Source organism: Symphalangus syndactylus, chromosome 5 (assembly GCF_028878055.3).
Source record: "Symphalangus syndactylus isolate Jambi chromosome 5, NHGRI_mSymSyn1-v2.1_pri, whole genome shotgun sequence".
NCBI lineage: Eukaryota > Metazoa > Chordata > Mammalia > Primates > Hylobatidae > Symphalangus > Symphalangus syndactylus.
Genome location: NC_072427.2, coordinates 67,348,442 through 67,369,970, shown reverse-complemented (window position 1 = coordinate 67,369,970; position 21,529 = coordinate 67,348,442). Strand labels below are relative to the sequence as shown.

At 41.0% G+C, this 21,529-nt stretch overlaps 2 long non-coding RNA genes across 3 annotated transcripts; both read left to right on the top strand.

Annotated features, from left to right (window-relative positions):
• On the top strand, nucleotides 1–11,601 carry LOC129483239 (uncharacterized). 2 transcript variants are annotated; one of them, XR_010121083.1, is made up of 4 exons: nucleotides 1–210; nucleotides 3,785–4,103; nucleotides 8,790–8,893; nucleotides 10,304–11,601. It is a non-coding gene; the product is annotated as an uncharacterized lncRNA (long non-coding RNA). The 2 variants fall into 2 exon arrangements; XR_008657993.2 differs by lacking the exon at nucleotides 1–210 and having other exon boundaries at nucleotides 2,825–4,103.
• A 3,386-nt stretch (nucleotides 11,602–14,987) lies between these two features.
• LOC129483238 (uncharacterized) lies at nucleotides 14,988–19,830 on the top strand. The gene is made up of 3 exons (XR_008657992.2): nucleotides 14,988–15,051; nucleotides 16,987–17,435; nucleotides 19,537–19,830. It is a non-coding gene; the product is annotated as an uncharacterized lncRNA (long non-coding RNA).
• The last annotated feature ends 1,699 nt before the right edge of the window (nucleotides 19,831–21,529 follow it).

Sequence of the window (21,529 nt, the reverse complement as noted above, 5' to 3'; positions counted from 1 at the left end):
AAAAACTTTCCTCCTTTCTTTGACTGTAGTAGTGATCCCTCTTTTGTGTACTTCTTGAAGCAGGGGTTAGTTATAGCAGGCAAGAGTGTGGTTATCGTTGGACTAGGATTCAGGATCTGAAGATCTCTGAATCTTAAGAGTCGCTGACTCTTAATCCAGTTTGTGTTGATCACCAGGAGGATCTGGACCTCAGTGTTATCACATCTAGAGGTGAGCAAGTTGACTGACTCCTGATAACTAACTCTTATATGATGAGCTTTTAAATCAGGACAGAACTTCCTGATTGGATAACAATACCTACTATTTAGGAAAAACCCTTCCTAAAAATCCAGGTATCCTCACCTCCAGTCTTACTGATGGCTGCCAAAGTCAGTGAATTTGCCTCCATTCAGTGCTGGATAAGCGTGGAAAAATCTCTACCCTACCTAGCCCATTTGGTTAATGCATTCTTCAGAGTGTAGTACAATTTGTTTTAAGCTTTTTTTTTTTTTTTTTTTTTTTTTTTTTTAGCTATAATCACATCCCTGTTAAGCCTTCCTGAGATCACACCAAATGTCTTTGATGGGAATTGTAAACAACCCTTACTTCTGTTTTCTAATGATATTCCAGGAAAGGAGCCTAACTAGAGTCAGTGAGTATTCATGCACTTCAAACCCTGTGACATAGTAAGATTTGATTTTTAAGAAAACAACTTGAGAGGATGGATTCAGAAAAGAGGCAAATCCAAAGGGAGAGTCTAAACTGGAGAGCAGTGGGAATGAACAGGAGGAGGCCATATCAAGAGATGAATTGATCATCTTATAGACATGGTGGTCAGAAATCTAAAATCAAAGTGTGGGCTGTGTTCCTTCTGGAGGATCAAGGGGAGAATCCATTTCCTTGCCCTTTTCAGCCTCTAGATGCCACCTGCATTCCTTGGCTTGTAGTCCGATTCTCTATGTTCAAGGCCAGCTGCATAGCATCTTCCCCCCTTTCTTTGTAACTTCTGCTTCATGGTGATGGGGACATCTCTCTCTCTCTGATCTGTAGGAATTGATTTAGATGCTTTTCTAGCCATGTGTTTTATGAACTAAGTGCAGTTGAATTACTTATGGGAGGAAATGACAGGTGACCTCATTACTTGTCAAATCATCGTTAGATAACTGACTTGACTGTTAAGATTGCTGAAGCAGTGATTTATTACCTCAGCTAAATCTGTATCAATCTGGTGACCCATGTAACTGAAACCAAGATGTTAACACTGTGAGAAAACCTAGCTTATGTTTGCAGCTCCTGAGGATAAATCCCTTTATCTTGAAATACCTGGAAACCCCTTTTTATTGTCCAGTGGAGTCATATTGCCAAGTTTGAGAAATGTGTCTAAACCAGCATTTCCCAAACAGCCCACCAGAGAACAACAGTCTGTAAGATGATATCATTTGGATGTTTTTCCCCTCCAAATTTCATGTTGAAATGTGACCGCCATGTTGGAGTTGGACCTAGTGGAAGGTATTTGGATGATGGGGGCAGATCTCTGATGTGTGGCTATGTACCCTCCCTGCAGTAATGAGTTCATGAAAGATCTGGATGTTTAAAAGAGTCTGTGATCTTCCTCCTCTCTCTCTTGCTCCTGTTCTTGCCAAGTGATATGCCAACTCCACCTTTCCCTTCCACCATGTTTGGAAGCTCCCTGAGGCCTCACCGGGAGCAGATGCTCGTCCCATGCTTCCTGTAAGCCTGCAGAACTGTGAGCCGTAATAAACTGTGAATTATAAATTGCCTTTATAGCAATGCAAATGGACCAGTACAGACGGGATGCTGGGAAGACAGTTGTTCCACCTTCAGTAAAGTCCATGGAACACAGTTGTGACTATATTCTAGGCCAGCCAAGATGCTTGTACTCAGAAAGGAGTGGTCTCAGGACCATAGGAAAGTGAAAAAATAAAAATAAGAAAATAAAGAAGGAGTTGTCAATGAATCAGAATTCATCAAGGTCAAAGTCTTAGGAAATTCCTTCATGAGGAAGTCTAGGGGGGCTATGGAAATGAAAATTTTTAAACAAATAGGTATGTGGTGCTGGCAGGAATAAATTATGGACTTATGAATATAACATAAGATTCTTTATTACCTGGTCTCACCCATCTTTCCACCTCTGTCTGCCTTCTTCCCTGACTCTGTGTATCACCCATAATAAACTACTTACAGCTTCCTAGTGTTAAATTTACCCTAAAGCTGCCTCCTTCAATATTTTAAGTTCAACCTAAAGGTTCTCCTTACATAGTGAACTATAACCTAATGATTAAACAGATTGTAACCTACTCTTGTACCAGTCACCAAGTTTCAGCCAGTCAGAGGTGGCCAACTGTTCAAACCATGCTCAAATAAGGGAAATGTCATGGTGTAACCAATCCAGCTGTTTCTGTACCTTCTATTTTCTTAGGTCACTTTCCTTTTTCTGTGCATAAATTCTCTCCAACCACTCAGCAGCACTGGAGTCACTCCAAAGCTATCCTGGTTCAGGGGTCTGTCTGATTCACAAGTCATTCTTTGTTCAATTGAACTCTGCTAAATGTAATTTGTCTAAAGTTTTTCTTTTAACAGATGGTGTCAGAAATGGACCCCAAAGTAGAGCTCCTAGTGACCCCCCAGGAGCACTGAGTGACCACAAGAGGTGCCTGCTGGGCCCCTCCTCTCGCAGTGTCCACTGCTCTCTTGCAGCAACTGGAGATTGTGGCTACATTCTCTCTCGGATTCTGAATCTCCATACATTGCCGTTTTCAGCTGTTCAAGCTTGCTTGAGCAAATTTTTGATCTTAGCTGAGTTTAGAAGTCGATAGACATTGGACTGGGTCCAGGATTTGATTGGATCTGATAATTAACTGGCTTGGATCCAGTTAGATGCCTCGGGTATCTGACTGGGTCAGATAGAAACCGCCAGTAAATATTTTAATAAAAGCAATACTGCAGGGGTATGAACTCTGGCTGTAAGAAACTCACAAGGAATTTTATGTTCTATACCCTTTGTTTCTTTTTCTTGTGTGCTTCGGTGGGGAAAAATCATTAGTCAAGTTAATCAAGGGGATCTGAGAGCCAAATACAAGATTCAACGTAAAAATGGAATCCTTGGGCTGGGCGTGGTGGCTCAGGCCTGTAATCCCAGGACTTTGGGAGGCTGAGGCAGGCGGATCACCTGACCTCAGGAGTTCGAGACCAGTCTGGCCAACATGGTGAAACCCTGTCTCTACTAAAAATACAAAAATTAGCCAGGCCTGGTGGTGGGCACCTGTAATCCCAGCTACTTTGGAGACTGAGGCAGGATAATCACTTGAACCCAGGAGGCAGAGGTTGCAGTGATCTGAGATTGCGCCACTACACTCCAGCCTGGGCGAAAGAGCGAGACTCCGTCTCATAAATAAATACATACATAAATAAAGGAATCCTTAATTTCTGAGGAACTGAGTGCTCTACCTTCTGGCTATACCTACCTATAACTGTGTGAGGTATAGGCCCTGGAAGCAGCAAACACTTACAGAAATGGTGAAATCTTACTAAAGGTAATCTAAAGTTATGATGGAACATCCCAAATGAACAACACTGCACTTTAGGAAGTACATATAAAAATGAAGTCTCCCAATTTAGTATTATCCAGGGATGGCTGTTGAAGTTCAGAAGCTTCTAAAAAGATTCCAATATTTTTACAGATTCTTTTAAAAGATTCTTTGTAAAAGGCAAATAAGCTTAAGTGACTAATCAGAAAAATTAAGTCTTCTAACCTTTTGTCATTGTTACTGCCTTGCCCTGAAAGGGAAAAGAAAGCTGGATAAAGTATTTATAGAAGATAGAGGACCTGTGGTGGCTCATGTCTGTAATCCAAGGTGGAAGGATCGCTTGAGGCCAGAAGTTCAAGACCAGTCCAAGCAACATAGCAAGGCCCCATCTCTACAAAAAATGAAAATAAAATTAGCTGAGCATGATGGCTCATGCCTGTAGTTCTAGCTTCTAGACAGGCTGAGGCAGGAGGATTGCTTGAGTCTAGGAGTTCAAGATTACAATGAACTATGGTCACACCACTGCACTCCAGCCTGGGTGATAGAGTGAGACTGTCTCAATAAAAAGATAAAAAGGTAAGCCCTTAGGTAAAGTAAGCTTGCTTCTTTGTTAGAGCTATCCATGCTGAGTCCAGGCAAAGAAAATGCTTTCTTTGGCCTGGTGCGGTGGTTCATGCCTGTAATCCCAACACTTTTGGAGGCCGGGGCGGGCAGATCACAAGGTCAGGAGTTCGAGACGAGCCTGACCAACTTGGTGAAACCCCGTCTCTACTAAAAATACAAAAATTAGCCAGGTGTGGTGGTGCGCACCTGTAATCCCAGCTATTCAGGAGGCTGAGGCAAGAGAATCACTTGAACCCAGGAGGCAGAGGTTGCAGTGAGCCGAGATTGCACCACTGCACTCCGACTCTGGCCTGGGCAATAGAGCAAGACTCCATCTCAAAAGAAAAGAAAAAAGAAAAATCCTTTCTTTGCACAGTTCAGTAATGAGCTCTGCCCCGAACTCAGTAATTTTAGCAAAGAAACAGTAGCTAACTTAAAAAGACCGCCTATCGAACTAAGTTGGTCTCTAAAATATATCTTTCTGGCATTTAGCTGGCTACTTTGAAACCCTTTTGTAAATGAAATTTACATCTATAAAGGAAATCATCCGTAAGGGCATCTACACTGAGAAGAGGGAGGACTGGGTCACTAGAAACTCTTACCACTGATTTAACATAAAACCATTGTTTAAGGTGCTTTTCCTTGCCATCTTGTCTAAACTGGGCCTTTACCGACACTTTTCTTCCTTGGTTTAGGGAACCAATGGTACAGTATTTAGGCCCGAAGTCTCAGCTCTGTGCTTTTGAGATATGAATTTTTCACTGTGTTCCACCTAAGAGCATCCCTTTAGAAGTACAAATTTGGGATTGCCTAACAATTGCTTAGGGCAATGAATTAGGTAGTTGGAATATTGATAGTCTAAATGGGGAAAAGAGACTATTTGAAAGCCAGCAAATGCGAATTGTTTATGAAAGTTATAAGATCTGCTTCTGTCTTTATGTCTGTATGTCTGTGTGTTATATGTATGTGATAATATTTGGTAACTAAAGATAGCATTTAATGGTTAGCAAAATATAATAGGATTGAAACCACCTTGCAAAATTATGACAGTAAGAAAAATCTGACATAGTTGGCTCCATCTTGCTGCTGACTCCTAAACTGTCCTTAGTCATTTCATAGGCCTTGCTAACTTTCTGAGGAATTTAGTTTATACTTCAACTTGAAACCAAGGATAATAGTCCCTCCCTACAACTAATCCCCTCCTTGCTCAGTGACCAAAAACCATCTTTCTAAGACTAAGGAAAGGCCACAGGAATAGGATTATGGGAGGGCCTGAACTCTGCTAACATGTAGGCATAGTTTCTATAATCCCATACTGCTCAGGGGTCTTGTGTCCAGAGGTCATAAGATCTGTGGCTTCCCTGATTACTCCTATAGATAACATTCTATTGTAGAAACTAAGATGGTTTTTTTGAGATGTTTTACAGACTGACCCCACCCAGATCCATAACTCATGACTCACCTGGTCCTATGGCCCCACCCAGAAGTATTATAGACTCAGGGGATGAGGACTGTTTTCCAAACCCCTATGATTTCATCTCCAACCAATGCAGTTCTCCTGTATGGGCTGACCTCACGTCAGTTAAACTTTTTCTCTACTACAATGCCACGATTTCAATGAATTGAGTTTGGGCAGCGGGCAGAAAGAACCCATCAGGCAGTTACAGAAATAGCTTCAGAATTGTCAGTTAAATATAATTCAGGCATTTTTGCTTTAGTCTACTGGTCAGACAGGTCTATGCTGTCTCTGATAGATGTTTTAAGGTCACAAAACTGCTGATTCTGCTTTTTTTTTTTTTTTTTAAGAGACAAAGATTTCCTGTGTCACCCAGGCTGAAGTGCTGTGGTGTGATCACATCTTACTGCAATCTTGAGCCGCATGGGCTCAAGCAACCCTCCCACCTCAGTTTCCCATGTAGCTGGAACCACAGGCATGTGCCACCACACTCAGCTCTCTGTCTCTCTCTCTCTCTCTCTCTCTCTCTATATATATATATATATATATATATTTTTTTTTTTTTTTTTTTTTTTTTAAAGACAGAGTCTCACTATGTTGCCCAGGCTGGTCTTGAGCTTGTAACCTCGAGATCTTCAGAGTGCTGGGATTACAGGCATGAGCCACCATTCCTGGCCTTGATTCTGTAATATTTTTAACACTTATTTGATTTGCTCCCCCAAGCCTTGCACACATTTTACTGTGAGCTTGTCTTTGTTTTTTGTTTGTTTTGTTTTGTTTTTGAAACAGAGTCTCACTCTTATTGCCCAGGCTTGAGTGCAGTGGAGCAATCTTGGCTCACTGTAACCTCCGCCTCCTGGGTTCAAGCAATTCTCCTGCCTCAGCCTCCTAAGCAGCTGGGATTACAAGCACATGCCACCACGCCCGGCTACTTTTTGTACTTTTAGTAGAGATGGGGTTTTGCCATGTTGGCCAGGCTGGTCTCAAACTCCTGACCTCAGGTGATCCGCCCACCTTGGCCAGTGCTGAGATTACAGGCATGAGCCACCATGCCCAGCCTGTGAGCTTGTCTTTGGTTTTGAGCTTCTGGAGTCTGGACAGGTGGCCATGGTGAGGCTTAGAGTCATGTCCTCACTGCCTAGACCAGTAACTTCAAAGCAGAGTCACGCCCAAGAGTCACCCCTTCTTGGCCATCCTGGGAGTGATCAGATCCTCCAGGCATCCTCTTTAAAACTCTGTACTCTGTCCTGAGTTGTATACCTAGAGCGTAATTTCAGGACTCAGAATGGCCCAGCCCTCTTAGCTGTCCTAGGTACCATGTGAGTACTCAGAACCCAGGACTGCTAGGGAAGACATTAGGGAATATACCTGTGTTAGTTTCTAAATTATTTTAAGTAATTTAAAATCTTAAAATTATGTTATATTACAATAATAGATGATTATGAGATAACCAAGTGATTTCTAAATAAGTTAAAAATCTGAAAGATTATTAAACATAAGTTTAACTTTATATAGGTTGGCATTTTTGTATGGCATAGAAAAGCTAGTTATATTCAGATTTGTTAATAAACAAAAAATTGGGGAAACATCTTTCTAAAAAATTATGAAATTATTTTCATCTATAAATACTTACAGGCCAGGTATGGTGGCTCACGCCTGTAATCCCAGGATTTTGGGAAGCCAAGGCAGGTGAATTGCTTGAGCCCAGGATTTCAAGACCAGCTTGGGCAACATGGTAAAATCCTATCTCTACAAAACATACAGAAAATTAGCTGGGAGTGGTGCACATGCCTGTCCCAGCTACTCAGGAGGCTGAGGTTGGGGGATTGCTGGAGCCCAGGAGGTCAAGGCTGCAGTGAGCTGTGACTGTGCCACTGCATTCTAGTCCAGGCAACAGAATGAGACCCTGTCTCAAAAAACAAACCCAAAAACCTTAGGTGAAACAGTTCAAAATTTCTTACTTCCTAAGTTTTCACAAGAAATTAGGGTTAACAGTTCTGCATATGGAGTTTATAAAGAAAAGCAAGATACATTTTTGGTAAGGAAAGTGGTAAAGGCATAAAAAGGTGTGTGGCCAGGCCGCGGTGGTTCACGCTTGTAATCCCAGCACTTTGGGAGGCTGAGGCAGGTGAATCACTTGAAGTAAGGAGTTCAAGACAAGCCTGGCCAACGTGGTGAAACCCCATCTCTACTAAAAATACAAAAATTAACCAGGTGTGGTGGTGCAGGTCGGTAATCCCAGCTACTCAGGAAACTGAGGCAGAAGAATCTCTCGAACCTGGGAGGCAGAGGTTGCAGTGAGCCGAGATCGCGCTACTGCACTCCAGCCTGGGGAACAGAGCGAGATTCCGTCTCAAAAAAAAAGTGTGTTGAAAAAACTTTATGAAGTTAGTTAAAGGTTGTTTCAAATGAAAAGAATAAAAAAGGCATAGATAAAACTAAATATAGACAGTTGGGAAAATAGAAGAAAAAATTTTGTCAGATTATAAAAGGTTTATGGAAATCTTGTGTGGTCAAAAGCTGACTGAGAGTAAATGGATTTGTTTATAATGTTTTATTGACTGTAGTGTTTGTAATACGTTAATACAAAAGTAAAACTGGTTTTCTTTTGCATAAGATTTTCATGTAGAATTAATAAGAGTTAGTAAAATATTTTTGTTCACCTTTTACATAAACTGTAAAAAGAGAGAGAGAGAAGAGAGGAGAGACCAATTCTGTCAAAATTCTGCCTCTTGCTGTCTTTAGTGGGTCTTTTGGTTATTTAAATTGAGTCTCCTCTCTATCAAAGGATAAAGGTTTTTGCTTTTTAAAACCTTTTAATTATCACTTTGGCTAAGTGAATGACTATTATTTTAAAGTGACCTCTGTTCCTATTTTCGTTAAGTGTTTTAAACCTTTGATGTATTTGACAGGCTTTTCAAAATTAAATTTCAAGTTCAAAATTAAGTCTTTTTGACCTCAAACCAACTTTGGGGTGTTACAGAGGTCCCTTGCAGCATCCAAAAGAGAGATAATAAACAAGATTATTTGATATATTAAATTATATGGGAAACATTGTCAAATAAGAAATGATGTTTAACTTTCTTCGAGTTATATTTTTATGGATATGTTATTTTGTATTCCAAAGTTGTATGAGATTCCTAAAAATCTGGTATGTCTTGCTGTATGTTAGTCATAATTACAATTATGTTAAATTATTATAGGCTGGCCAGAGGCGGTGGCTCATGCCTGTAAACCCAGCACTTTGGGAGGGAAAGGCAGGAGGATTGCTTAAGCCCAGGAATTTGAGATCAGCCTGGACAACATGGTGAGACCCCCATCTCTACAAAAATTTTTTTTAAAAGTTACCCAGGCATGGTGTTGCACATCTGTGTTCCCAGCTACTGGGGAGGCTGAGACAAGAGGATCACTTGAGTCCAGGAAGTTGAGAGGTTGAGGCTGCAGTGAGCTGTGATTGTGCCACTGCACTTTAGCCTGGACAACAGAGGGAGACCCTGTCCAAAAAAAAAAAAAAAAAAACAACAAAAAAACCAACAATAAAAAAGCAAAACATCATAGGCCACAGAAATAAACAAACTTTCTTGTCAATTATGTCTTTAACCATGACCATTTTGAGTCATTTCCACAGTGAATTGTCTAATTTTGATGCATTTCTATAAACTCTTTATAAGCAAGTAAAATCCTAGAGAATTGTGCCTTCAAGGAGATTCATGGAAAGGATGGAAAGAACTCTTGAGTACATGTTTCTGATAGCTTTAGGATCATATCATTTGGACTGGGTAAGAATTCCCAGAACTCATGAAGAGACTATTTATAAAACTATTAATCCAAGCAGGAAAAGAATTAATTGAATACCAAGGAAATACTCTGCCAGAGATTTTCATGCTAAATCAGTCAGCATCGAAATCATTAAGATGTGTAGTTTGAATGAACTCCATGATCCTAGTCAAATTTCCTGTGATGACCCATTTAATAAACAGTGCTATGCACCTGAATTGGAGAAACAATTGATACTTAAATCCAGTGTTAATCATAGATTCATGGAAAGCCTAAATGGCTGCTTGGGTCTTCCTGAGCCCTTAAAGCTTCCATTATTAAAGGCTCTGCACTTTATAAGTTATCACTGAAGAGAGAAAATGATCCAGATTTAAAATATACATATCGGTGTGGTGAATGTTCTAAATTGCGAAAATGGTTTATGACCAACATTTGGTTTGTCATGCTCACAATCCTGGAAATACATTCAAAACTTCAGGTACATTTCTGCTACCTGATGGGCTATTTGAATATATAGAGAGGGATTTCATTCAATTGCCATTTTCATTGCATGTTTTTTGGTTGTATGGAAGCTTTCCTATGCAAAGAGGCTGATGCTGTTACTACAGTAGCTAAAAGGTTAGTAGGAAATGTGTTTTCCCCCTTGGGGCATTCCTGGAGAAATCTCTAGCAATAACGGTACTTGTTTGACTGGACAAGTTGTAGAACAGTTTAATAAGGTTTTTTTTAGGTATCATAGCATTAGGTAAAGCTAACTGAATTGACTGGATTGTCATAGTCAAACATATTGCAGATCCGCTTCCAATAGAAGACAATGAAATAGTCACTGGAAAGCCTGTGCTCCTAATTTTAGAACCTCATGTATCTTCTGCTCCTAAACTCTGATATAACTAAATGCTATGAGGCCTCAATGCATTATGTTAATATGTATTTTCACCAGGTCAAGGAAGCTTTTCCTGATCCACTAACTAAGGACAATCAAACCCTTCATGATCTAGAATCTGGAGACTGTGTCTTCTGCGAATAGTATCAGAGAAAGACTGCCCTTACTGCCCACATGTAGCAAAACTTTGAGACTTTGAATTATGGGTCCATAATCTCACAACTCAGAGGGGCACCTCTAGACTCTTGGAACTGTATACCTATTGGAGACTTTAAGGTAAAGCTGACCGGAGACGTTTTTCTCCAGAAGCAGACAGCACCATAGTCATGGACAGCTTTCCCAAGATCACAGATCAAGACTTCTCTGCTGTCATGAGACTCATACCTCTTAATTTTTTCTTGCTTATGCTTCTGTGAACAATAGAATTGGAAAAGGGGTGGTCCCGCGTGCACCCATAGGGTATACTTTTATTTGTGGAGGATTTTGCTGCCAACCTTATACATGGGCAAACTTATGCCTTCATGGATGGAAGATAAAGGGCTAATATGGGTTAGAAATTTTAATGGTACTTTCGTTTCTCCATAATCATTCAGAAACAGAACACTGGTCCACTCTTGTTAACCTACATCATAGGTTGAAGAGAACATTGCCATGAGGCCTTCATCCTTTCAGATGGGCATCATTTGTTGGGTCTTTTTCCATGATATGAAGAAAATGAAGCAATGATTAGAAATTGGTCCCTTGGCCGGGCACAGTGGCTCACACCTGTAATCCCATCACTTTGGCAGGCCGAGGTGGGTGGATCACCTGAGGTCAGGAGTTTGAGACCAGCCTGACCAATGCGGTGAAACCCCATCTCTACTAAAAATACAAAAATTAGCTGGGTGTGGTGGTGCACACCTGTAATCCCAGCTACTCGGGAGGCTGAGACAGGAGAATTGCTTGAACCTGGGAGGCAGAGGTTGCAGTGAGCCGAGATCACCCCCCTGCATTCCAGGTTGGGCAACAGAGCAAGACTCTGTCTCAAAGAAAAAAAAAAAAAGAAAGAAAGAAATGGATCCCTCATAATAGGCTCTATAGCAGATTCTACTGCAAAGGCTATGGTTGCACAACAGACTTCTTTGAATTTGCTTGCTAAACTTGTACTGGTTAATAGAATTGCCTCCAAAAGTGCTGGGATTACAGGTGTGAGCCACTGTGCCCAGCCTCTCCTGTTTAATTGTATTCATTCTAATGTTTACTTACTTCTTTAATTTGTAAAATGGGGTCACTTAGAGTTTTTTAGCCTATCTTACCATTTAGCCACTATTACTGATAATTTGGATGGAAAAGAAAAATAAATTATATCACCTCTCCTCTTCAGTGTATATATGTGTTAACTTAGTAAATATAGTATTCTTTCTTGTTCCTAATGAAAATTTTGTTTACATATTGAAACACTGCAAACTTCTATAAATATTGTGATTTATTTGACCAATACAAAGGATCTTTTTAGAAACAGCAAACAGTTCTCAGATTATAGGAATTACTCATTTAATGATAGTTTCTTCTTTAAAAAAAAAAAAAAAAAGATGTTTAGTTACCGAATCATAAACAACCCCTTAAAAGACACTCAGATAATCTCATGGGTCAGGAAGATGAGGATCAGTATATTTGATTAATAAAATTTAGCGTAGAAAGCATAAACCATAAATGGAAAATATAACAGATTGTACCAAAGAGAATACATTGAAATACATTAAGAAATCGGATTTAAACTATGATTGCATCCTTCTTTAGGTGGAAGTTATTTGAGAGAATAATTCCATGAAAATTAAAAAGTCATGATTCTTTCATTGTAGTCTAGAAAAATGGATTTAGTCAGCTGAGATTAAGTATGGGGGACTCTACAAGAACCTATACTAGGATAAGAGTATTGGAGGAAAAACAGTGGATGAGGTACCGGATGTTATGGCATTCCATCTTTGTAAATACATGCAATAAAATCTGGTCTATCTAGCTTTCTTTCAACCTAAATGCCACTCATCGATCTCACTACATTTCTACAGTACTGTAATTGAGGTTTAAAATGATGACCCTGACATGACTTGTGAATCATAGCAGGAGATTAAATTATGTTCTGCTTTTTCCTTCGTGTATTTAATTATATTTATATTAGTTGCAAACTGGAAATCTAATCTATTTTAAAACCCTGCTAGATTAACCAGAGCCTCTTTATCAGGGACCCAACCATCCTTAATAGCAGAGTTTATAGTTCATGGGGGGAAAAAAAAAACACCCAAGAACTGATTTTAAAATGTGACATTTGTACTTTCGTAGCAAGAATAATTATTACAGGATAATCTGGAATCATCCAGCCACATTTTAAATAACTATAACAAATGTGTTAATAATAAATGCTATATAGCTACTTCTTTTTAATAAGTATACTTCATATTCTGTAGTGAGAAAAAATTTACCTTTGAATAAGTAAATCTTCATCTTGGATCTGATAGAATGTGGTTAGTGTCAACAAGAGAACAGATATTGGGCATATTTTCAGTTGAGTTGGTTTGTATGTAAAAGTTTGGTTTGAGGGTCCCATCAAGCTGCTTCTCATCTCACCTTTGGTTTACCCGGAGATGTATCTGGTGACTGTGGTGACAAAAAAGGTCTTCTAATAAACGTGAATAAGCATGTGTTGTAGGTCAGATTCCCTGTAAGAGGAGCCTGAGACAGAGATTCTTGTGCAAATGTCTTACTGAGAATGGTCTCTCAGGAGAGGGGAATGTGGGAGGTAGCATGGAGCAAGAGGATAAAGCTAAAAAAAAAAAGGCGTGGCCCCAGCTGGAGACTGGCTTTGGTCTGATCCTGTGGGGAACCTGCTATAGTTTGAATGTTTGTCCTCCCAAACCTCAAGTTAAAATTTGATCCCCAGTGTTGGAAGTAAGGCCTAATGGGCAGTGTTTGGGTCATGGGATAGATCTCTCATGAACAGATGAATGCCCTCCCTGGGTAGTGGGAAGGAGTGAGTTCTTCCTCTGTTAATACCTGAGAGAGCTGATTGTTAAAAAGAGCCTGATGCTCTCCACCCCTTTACCGCCTCCCCACTGCTGGCTTCCTCTCTCACATGTGATCTCTGTACACATGGGCTCCTCTTCACCTTTGGCCATGAGCGGAAGCAGCCTGAGGTCCTAACCAGCAGCAAATGCTGGTGCCATTGCTTCTTGTACAGTTTGCAGAACCATGAGCCAAATAAACCTCTTTGTAAATTATCCAGCCTCAGGCATTCCTTTATAGCAACACAGAACATTCTTTATAAATTCTTTATAAATTACCCATTCTTTATAAATTACTCAGCTTCGAGCATTCCCTTATAGCAACACAAAACAGACTAAGAACCCTAGAGCAAGAGTGGCACCATAGAGTTGGTCCCCTTGAGGCAAGGAGCCTGGCCTTTTGTACCCCCATTGTCAGTCACTCACTGGCAGTGGGTCAGTGATAACCCCCAGGGAAGGAACTTCTGTTCACTGAAGGGCAAGGGTAACCTGCCAAGAGCAACTAATCCCACAGCTAGGGATGTGCACCACCCCAAGAAGGGGATCTGGGCAGGGCATCACTTATTCACTACACATGGGAACACTCTCATATATAGGTTAACAGCTGCAGACCAACCCCTAATAATCGTATAACAAGCAAAGCATACTATGGAAAGTACTGCAGCAGCCAGACAACATCCATGACCTTGTTTGTAAAGGAATATGTATTCAAAGAATAACTAGAAAAAAAAAAAAGAAAAAAAAGAACAACTACAGATGCAAGGAACACATCTCCTAACTGGGCTTAGGAACCCTGTCTCCCCTCACCCACCCTTTGTGCCACGGAGTGGCAGCTGGTGGTGGCTTCTAGGACTGAGACAAGGTGCCCAATAGGGGAAGAACTGAGGATGTTAGGAAAATTTAGGATAGGTCTAGACAGTCTGGGATGGGACAAGAGGAGCCTTGGGTTAAGGCTTATGTCTGAGGCCTACTTGCCTATCTCCTTCTTTCTTGCCTCCCACTAGCCCTAGAAATATGCTTGCCTGCTTATCTTTCCTCTGCCAATATATTTTGCTGCCCACTAGGACTGCTATCTTCCCCAGCTTCCTCTGCAGTCACCTCTGTCTCTCTTCAGACGGTTTTTCCACCACCCTTCATATAACAACATTCAACTTCAATTTCCCTGACATTTTCTAGTAGTTTGACAGTTAAATAACTTAGGGAGGGGGAACAGAGTAGACATCCTTCCCATGCTATTCCCCTTCTTAAATCAATTTTAAAAATTTATTTTATTTTTAAATTTTTATTTCTTTTGAGACTGAGTTATGAGACTGGCTAATTTTTGTATTTTTGGTAAAGAAGGGGTTTTGCCATGTTGCTCAGGCTGGTCTTGAATTCCTGGCATCAAGCAATCCACCTGCCTCAGCCTCCCAAAGTGCTGGGATTACAGGCATGAGCTATCACTCCTGGCCCTCCTTCCTAAATTTAGCTTGATGAGCTATACCCAGCAAGGATACTTCGGATGGTTGTTTTTGGGAAAAACGAAGACCATGTACTTGATTGACCTGAATTTCACAGGAGTGCCTAGAGGTTGTCCTGGGAGGTGCTGGGTGAAGGCTTCGGGTGCAGAGAGGGAGTGGAGGAGGTGGACAGGAAGCTCCAGAGGTGGGACAGGGGCTTGGTATACCTACAACAACCTCAGTACCCATTTCTCTTCCCTCCCCAGGCCCTTCACCAGCCCCAGACCTTCTGCTGAAGACACCATTTCAGACATTGACAACAGAACGGGTGGGTGTGGGGCAAGAGTGGCAAGATATCGGCTACTGTGGGCTCTGAAGGAACAGAGGAAAATCATATTTTTTTCTTTCTTTTTTTTTTTTTTTTTTGCTCTGGGAAAGGAAAAGAAATTCCCTTTACTCCAAAGCTGGGGTAGAATTAAATGACTCCAAGAACTACTGATATAGAAATGAGAAATGCTACCACTTTGGCTGGAATCAGAGCATCTGATACTGTAATCAGCTAAGCAAGGGACCTGGGGTGGCCCCCAGCAGCACAGTCTGCATGGGCACCGTGTGGCATGGTGGAAGGCAGGGAGTGAGCTAGTTAAGACATTTACGGTGTCATCATCTCACCCCTACCACCTTCCAAGAGAAACTTTTCCCTTCCTGTTGCTCTTCAGTCTCTGTGGAGAGCCCAGCCTTCCTGACCTGTATGGAAAGTGAGACAACTGATTTATAAAAAGAACTCTTAAGATCCTTTTCTGGAGAGATTGGAAAGATACCAAGACAGATCTTAGTTCAAACCCTGGCTCTGCTTCTTTCTACCCAAGTGATCATGAGCAAGTTGTTTAAGTTCTCTGGTCTTAATTTTCTGCCCCCCCTTTTTTTCACTGATAAAGAAAAGAGGTTTAATTGGCTTATCACAGTTCTGCAGTCTATACAGGAAATGTGGCGCCAGCATCTGCTTAGCATCTCCTGAGAGGCTCAGGAAGCTTCCAGTTCTGGTGGAAGGAAAGGGGAGCCAGCCATCACATGGTAGAAGTGTAAGAAAGAGAGGGAGAGGGGGCCGGGCGCAGTGGCTCATGCCTGTAATCCCAGCACTTTGGGAGGCCTAGGTGGGCGAATCATGAGGACAGGAGATCGAGACCATCCTGGCTAACACGGTGAAACTTGTCTCTACTAAAAATACAAAAAATTAGCCGGGCGTGGTGGCAGGTACCTATAGTCCCATCTGCATGGGAGGTGGAGGCAGGAGAATCACTTGAACCCGGGAGGTGGAGGTTGTGGTGAGCCGAGATCATGCCACTGCACTCCAGCCTGGGCGACAGAGCGAGACTCCGTCTCAAAAAAAAAAAAAAAAAAAAAAAATGGGAGAGGGAGCAGGAGAGAGGAGGACTAGAGAAAGACAAGGAGAGAAGGAGAGAGAATGGCCTTAACTTTCTTATCTGCAAAAATAGAAGCGGGCAGCCGGAAGGGGAAGATGATATTAGTGGCACACACAGAGTTACTGTGAGGATCAATTAGAATATGTGTAAAGTACAGTGCCGGGTATACAAGTATTGTTATAAAATCATCATCGTAATAATTGTTATTATCTGTGGGCTCTTTGGTAAACATATACTTTCATCAAAGCAAATAGTTTTCTGTTTTAGTATATTCTGTGCCAGGCACTGTTCTAAGTGCTCACATATTAACTTTTTTAGTCTTCATAATAACTCTTATAAATTAGGTACTATTATTATATCTATGTTGTAGATTCAGAAGCCAAAGCACAGAGAGATTAAGTTATTTGCCCACAATTTCATCCTTAGATAGTGGCAGGGCTAAGATTCAAGCCCAGGAAGTCTGGCTTCAAAGTCTGCATCTGCCATTGCAATAGATAGTTAAAGAGTGTGGCAAGAATCAAAGATAACTGATAGAATTGGCACCAGCTCAAGGTGAAAAGATCAGAGTGGAATTGGAAATTGAGAGTCTGGATTAGGCAGGTTCCTTTCGCCTGGTGCCCAGAGTGTGCTGAGGGTGAGGAGTGAGTGAGGATTGGGTAGGTCCCGCAACATCAAAGCCTCACCATGGACTGTTCACTTCGAAAAGTAAGTTAATCTACTTTATTTTAGAGTGACTGGTGAGTTTCCGAGTCTCTTTCCGAGCAAATTGGGAAAATAACCCATGGATGACTATGACTAAGATAACTATGTGCATTTTACTCTTTTCTTTCTTTTACCAGGTAAGAGGCCACCCTAGAAAACAATCCCGTGAGTGATATGAATTATCTTCGTGAACCGGAGCAAGTCGCTTTGCCTTCCAGAACCTTCTCTGAGATGGAAGGATGATCTGAAAATATGGCTCCCGGGTAAACCTCAGCCCTGGCTGGCAGATCTGGCTGGCTAATGGGACCCCCCTTTTCCTCTCCACGGCTCCTGTGCCTTGCCCTCAAGACTGTGTGTGTATTCCAAGAGGACCACATTCCCAGGTGGGGGTGTATTGTTCTTATAATGAAGGCTTACAGAATTTTCTCGAATGTTGCATCTAGTTTTAGCATTCTGAATCTGTGAATCACAAATTAGAATTGGTGCCTTTGGAAGAGGAGATGGGACATGAAACCTGCTCCAGCTTCTGATAATGCCCTAAACAGCAGCTCAAAATACAGCTAAAAGAACCCAGAAAACAAAATAGGTAAGTCTTGAAGAGAGATCAACATTAGGAATGTAATATTCACTGAATATAATTCTGTGGTCTGTTTTATACTTTATTCTATGCATTCACTCCTAGTATTTATGTATCAATTTCTGAACATTGGTTTCCAAAAAAGTCATTATCCAGTGAACTCTATTAGTCACTAAAGCTTTATAACAAATAAATTAACAAAACGTTGATACCCTAAGAAAAAATAGCCTGTTGTCACTTGTTGCCCCTTGGCTCTCAGAACTGGAAAGTCCACATACTTATAGTGGTTATGATAGTTTATCAAACTGAAAAAAAAGCCTGAACAACAATCCAGTGATTCCAGACACAAGTGGATAATCTATTCAGCCCCATGTAGTTTCAGAGACTAAATGAAGAAAAGGAAATTTTTTTCTTCTCCTTAGGGCAGAGATGTTTTTCAGTTCTTCTTTTTTTTTTTTTTTTTTTTTAATCTTAGCACTTGATATTCCCTTGGGAAGTGTTGGTTACAACAAAACACTATGTATTAGAATCCAAGTATCTGAAATTAATCAAAGATAGATTAGCATGCCAGTCTCCCCTTTCCTCTTTTGTAATAAAAGAGCAATAGTCATTTTACTGTTGCCAAATGTCATTTACATTTAGTCATTTACGAAAAATTAGTAAAAAATTTCTTAATATAAGCATAAAGTTACAATGGCGAAGAGAAGATGTACTGGAAGGTAAATAGGTGTGGCAGAGGTTTGAAAGGCTGTTAGGCACTGGATTATAATCCTTCTAGGGTATGGACAACATCTGGGTGTTATTTTCTCTTTCATAGCCAGTTCAGTATTCACTGTGCATGAGAGGTGCTTGAGTGAGTCTTTGTTAGATAAATGAAAAGCAAATTAATCCACTTTTCAGAGCTCTCTTCAGAGACCTGAGCCTGAACAAGACAATTCTCTAAAAGACAGAATATTTGGGAATGAAAAATAGGACATTAGAAGATGCTGTTTGTTACTTTTTAAATCCCCTTTTCATCCTGGCTACGCTAACTCTACCCTCAAGGGCAGGAGAACAGGGGACCAGAGATGGCTCCAGGCAAGTTGTGAGTTGTGTGGCATCAGCATCTGTCTATAGTGGTGATGCTGGTGCTGACATATGGCGGTTTATTTAATCTATTTGAGCCCCAATATCTGCATGTGTAAAAGGGAATGATGATAATGAGTATTTTCCAAAAAATACGGTTGAAGGATTAACTGTATTTGAGATAGAGTAGGCCTCAGTTCATGTCAGCTATTAGCCTTAGTCTGTCTACAGGAACCAGAAGTTTCAGGTTGGGAGAAGCCTGGCCTTTTAGTGAGATGCTTTCTTGTGGTGGGACAAGGAGTTGGTGTGAGACCAGAAACTCAGCCTCTCAGGAGCAGAAAAAGAGGAGACTCAATGTTCTGCTGGTGATTCTGAGATGAGTGTTAACATCAGATGTGGCTGTTAGTCCCCAGATGGACAAATATAAATGTTTCCTTCATGCACTTATTTGTTTTTGTTTTTGGTTTTGGTTCCTTCTGCTGATAAATATTCTTACTCAGAGGTTATTACTGCAAATAATAATAAAAAATACTGGTAAACCAGGCCTCTGATGTGTTATTGTTAAAAAAAATCAATGTTTTATTCACAGTCTGAGTACAGACTTGGCTTTATTGTTTTGAAAGAATTCTGCGTGGCAGGGCAGGGGCTGAGCAAAAGATTAATGTTCAAAGGATTTATTAGTGTTGACTGTGAGTGTCTGTGTTTGTCTGTAAAGTTGGCTTGGTAGTCAGAATGTATGGGAAAACCTTCTAAGAGTCATATGGCAGCTTTTCAAAAACTCTGTAGAGCTGGGTACACAGTTTCCCTGGACTCACTCCCATCTAAGCAGCCTCTAGCAGAGGGACCAGAGCAGCTGTAAGATACCTGTTCAGGACAGATTTGCATAGGCCTGAAGCAGGATACTGCATCCCAAGCAACCACAGACTGCCAAGAAAGTTCCCTGTCATGGCACAACTTAAGCTGAAAAATTAGCATCACAGCCTGTTGAGCTGGAAGGGGTCCTAGAGCTGCTATCATCCAATCATCCAATCCCTTCATTTTCTAGTTGAGGAATCAAATCTACACATCTCTAGTGACCTGCCCAAGATAATGCAGCTAATTAGATAATTCATCAGAGTGAAGATTTGAGACAGAATACAGAAATTTTTTTTTAAAGCCTTCTGTACTGACATTTGTTTCCATTAAACTTGATACCACTTCTATCCTTTGTTTGTCAACTTTTATCGCTGAGAAATAATGTTGCAATAAGCTGGAATCAAAGAAATTGGTGAGAGAAATTGTGCTGACATGTTTGGGGTTGTCTTTGTATTCTCTGAAACCACAGAAAACATTTGATTAAATAGTTTGCAGCCAATGTGACACTTTATGTTTATTTTCAAAGGGGACTGTCATTTTCAGAAGTTAAAGAAATCTTTGTTTCGTGTTTGGGCTTTACAGTCTGGGCTCTTGATACTCATGGTGATGGGTTAGTGTTGCTTGTGCCACCGTTAAACCAAGTACTGCTTTGAAAACAATTCAAGGCCATTTTAGAGGAACCCAAATGTCAGGTCTGTCTGATTATAGTACATGCAGTTGTCAAGCTAGAAAAACCAGCATCCGTTGGTGAGCTTTGCTGTCCATGAGCTGTGAGCAGTCAGTCAGGTTCCTAGGGAACAGCCCCCCACTGTATTTAAGACACAGGGCTCACTCCCAGATCGAGTTGCTCCAAATTGCCATTTTACTCAAGATCAAGCATATCAGAAGTCATGTTGTAAGTAGTAGGGGAACTATTAAATTGAGCTGAAATAGAACAGCTAGAAAGAAGAAAATAAATGTGTACTTAAAAGATGCAAGGAGGCTGGACCTATTCACCAGGGTCCTCCTGTGCAGAGGTAGTAGATTTTTGTTTGCCCTGGACTAGTTTAAGAATCCTCTGCTATGAAGATTCTTTTAGTTTGCATTTTAAGATGCTATCCTTGTCGTAGTTTTAAACCATGAACTAAAGAAAAATGAAATAGAGGTCAGCCTCTCCCTGAATTCCTCTCAGCGCGTGAACGTTCTTTCTCTACACATGGTCACTCGCACACTGCCTCCCCAGCCTGAGACCCGCACTGCAGGCACTAATTGAATTCCTGATGGTTGGGCTAGGGAAAACTCAGTTCCAAATTGCTCTCCTCCTTTCCCCTAAGAGATCACGCATGTGTCAGTCTTTGTCCCTTGCCCTAACCCTCAACCTTGTCCTTCCTCTGCCATCGCTTTCTTTACATGCATATGTAGACATAGAGACTTGTACTTGGAAGCCTTTTCCTCCTTTCTGCTGCCTCCCAGCTCTTTCCTGTTTCCTTATAGAATCCTCTCCTACTACACTTCCATTCATTATTTTCTCCCTTCCATTTTGTTCCCCAGATCTACCTATAACACAAAGCTGATAAGCATATGAATTTTGCTTGTGATAAACCTTGAAGGAAGAAATAGCAAAATCATGCATTTTGGTGTGTGTTCAAATAAAGAACCACTGCTACAATGCTTTTGAGAACTTACTTTATGTTGAAGCCTTCATTTCCTACTCCCTGTTCCCCACCATACACTTCTCTAGTTGCATTTAATTTCCTTATTAAAAATGTACTGGCCGGGCACAGTGGCTCATGCTTGTAATCCCAGCACTTTGGGAGGCCGAGGTGGGCAGATCACGAGGTCAAGAGATTGAGACCATCCTGGCCAACGTGGTGAAACCCCGTCTCTACTAAAAATACAAAAATTAGCTGGGTGTAGTGGCGCACACCTGTAGTCCCAGCTGCTTGGGAGGCTGAGGCAGGAGAATTGCTTGAACCTAGAAGGCAGAGGTTGCAGTGAGCTGAGATCACACCACTGCACTCCAGCCTGGTGACAGAGCAAGACTCTGTCTCAAAAAAAAAAAAAAAAAAATGTGTTTTATGGCCAGGCATGGTGGCTCACACCTGTAATCCCAGCACTTTGGGAGGCCTAGGCAGGAGGATTGCTTGAGCCTATCTCTACCAAAAATTAAAAAATACAAACAAAACAAAACAAAACCAGCTGGG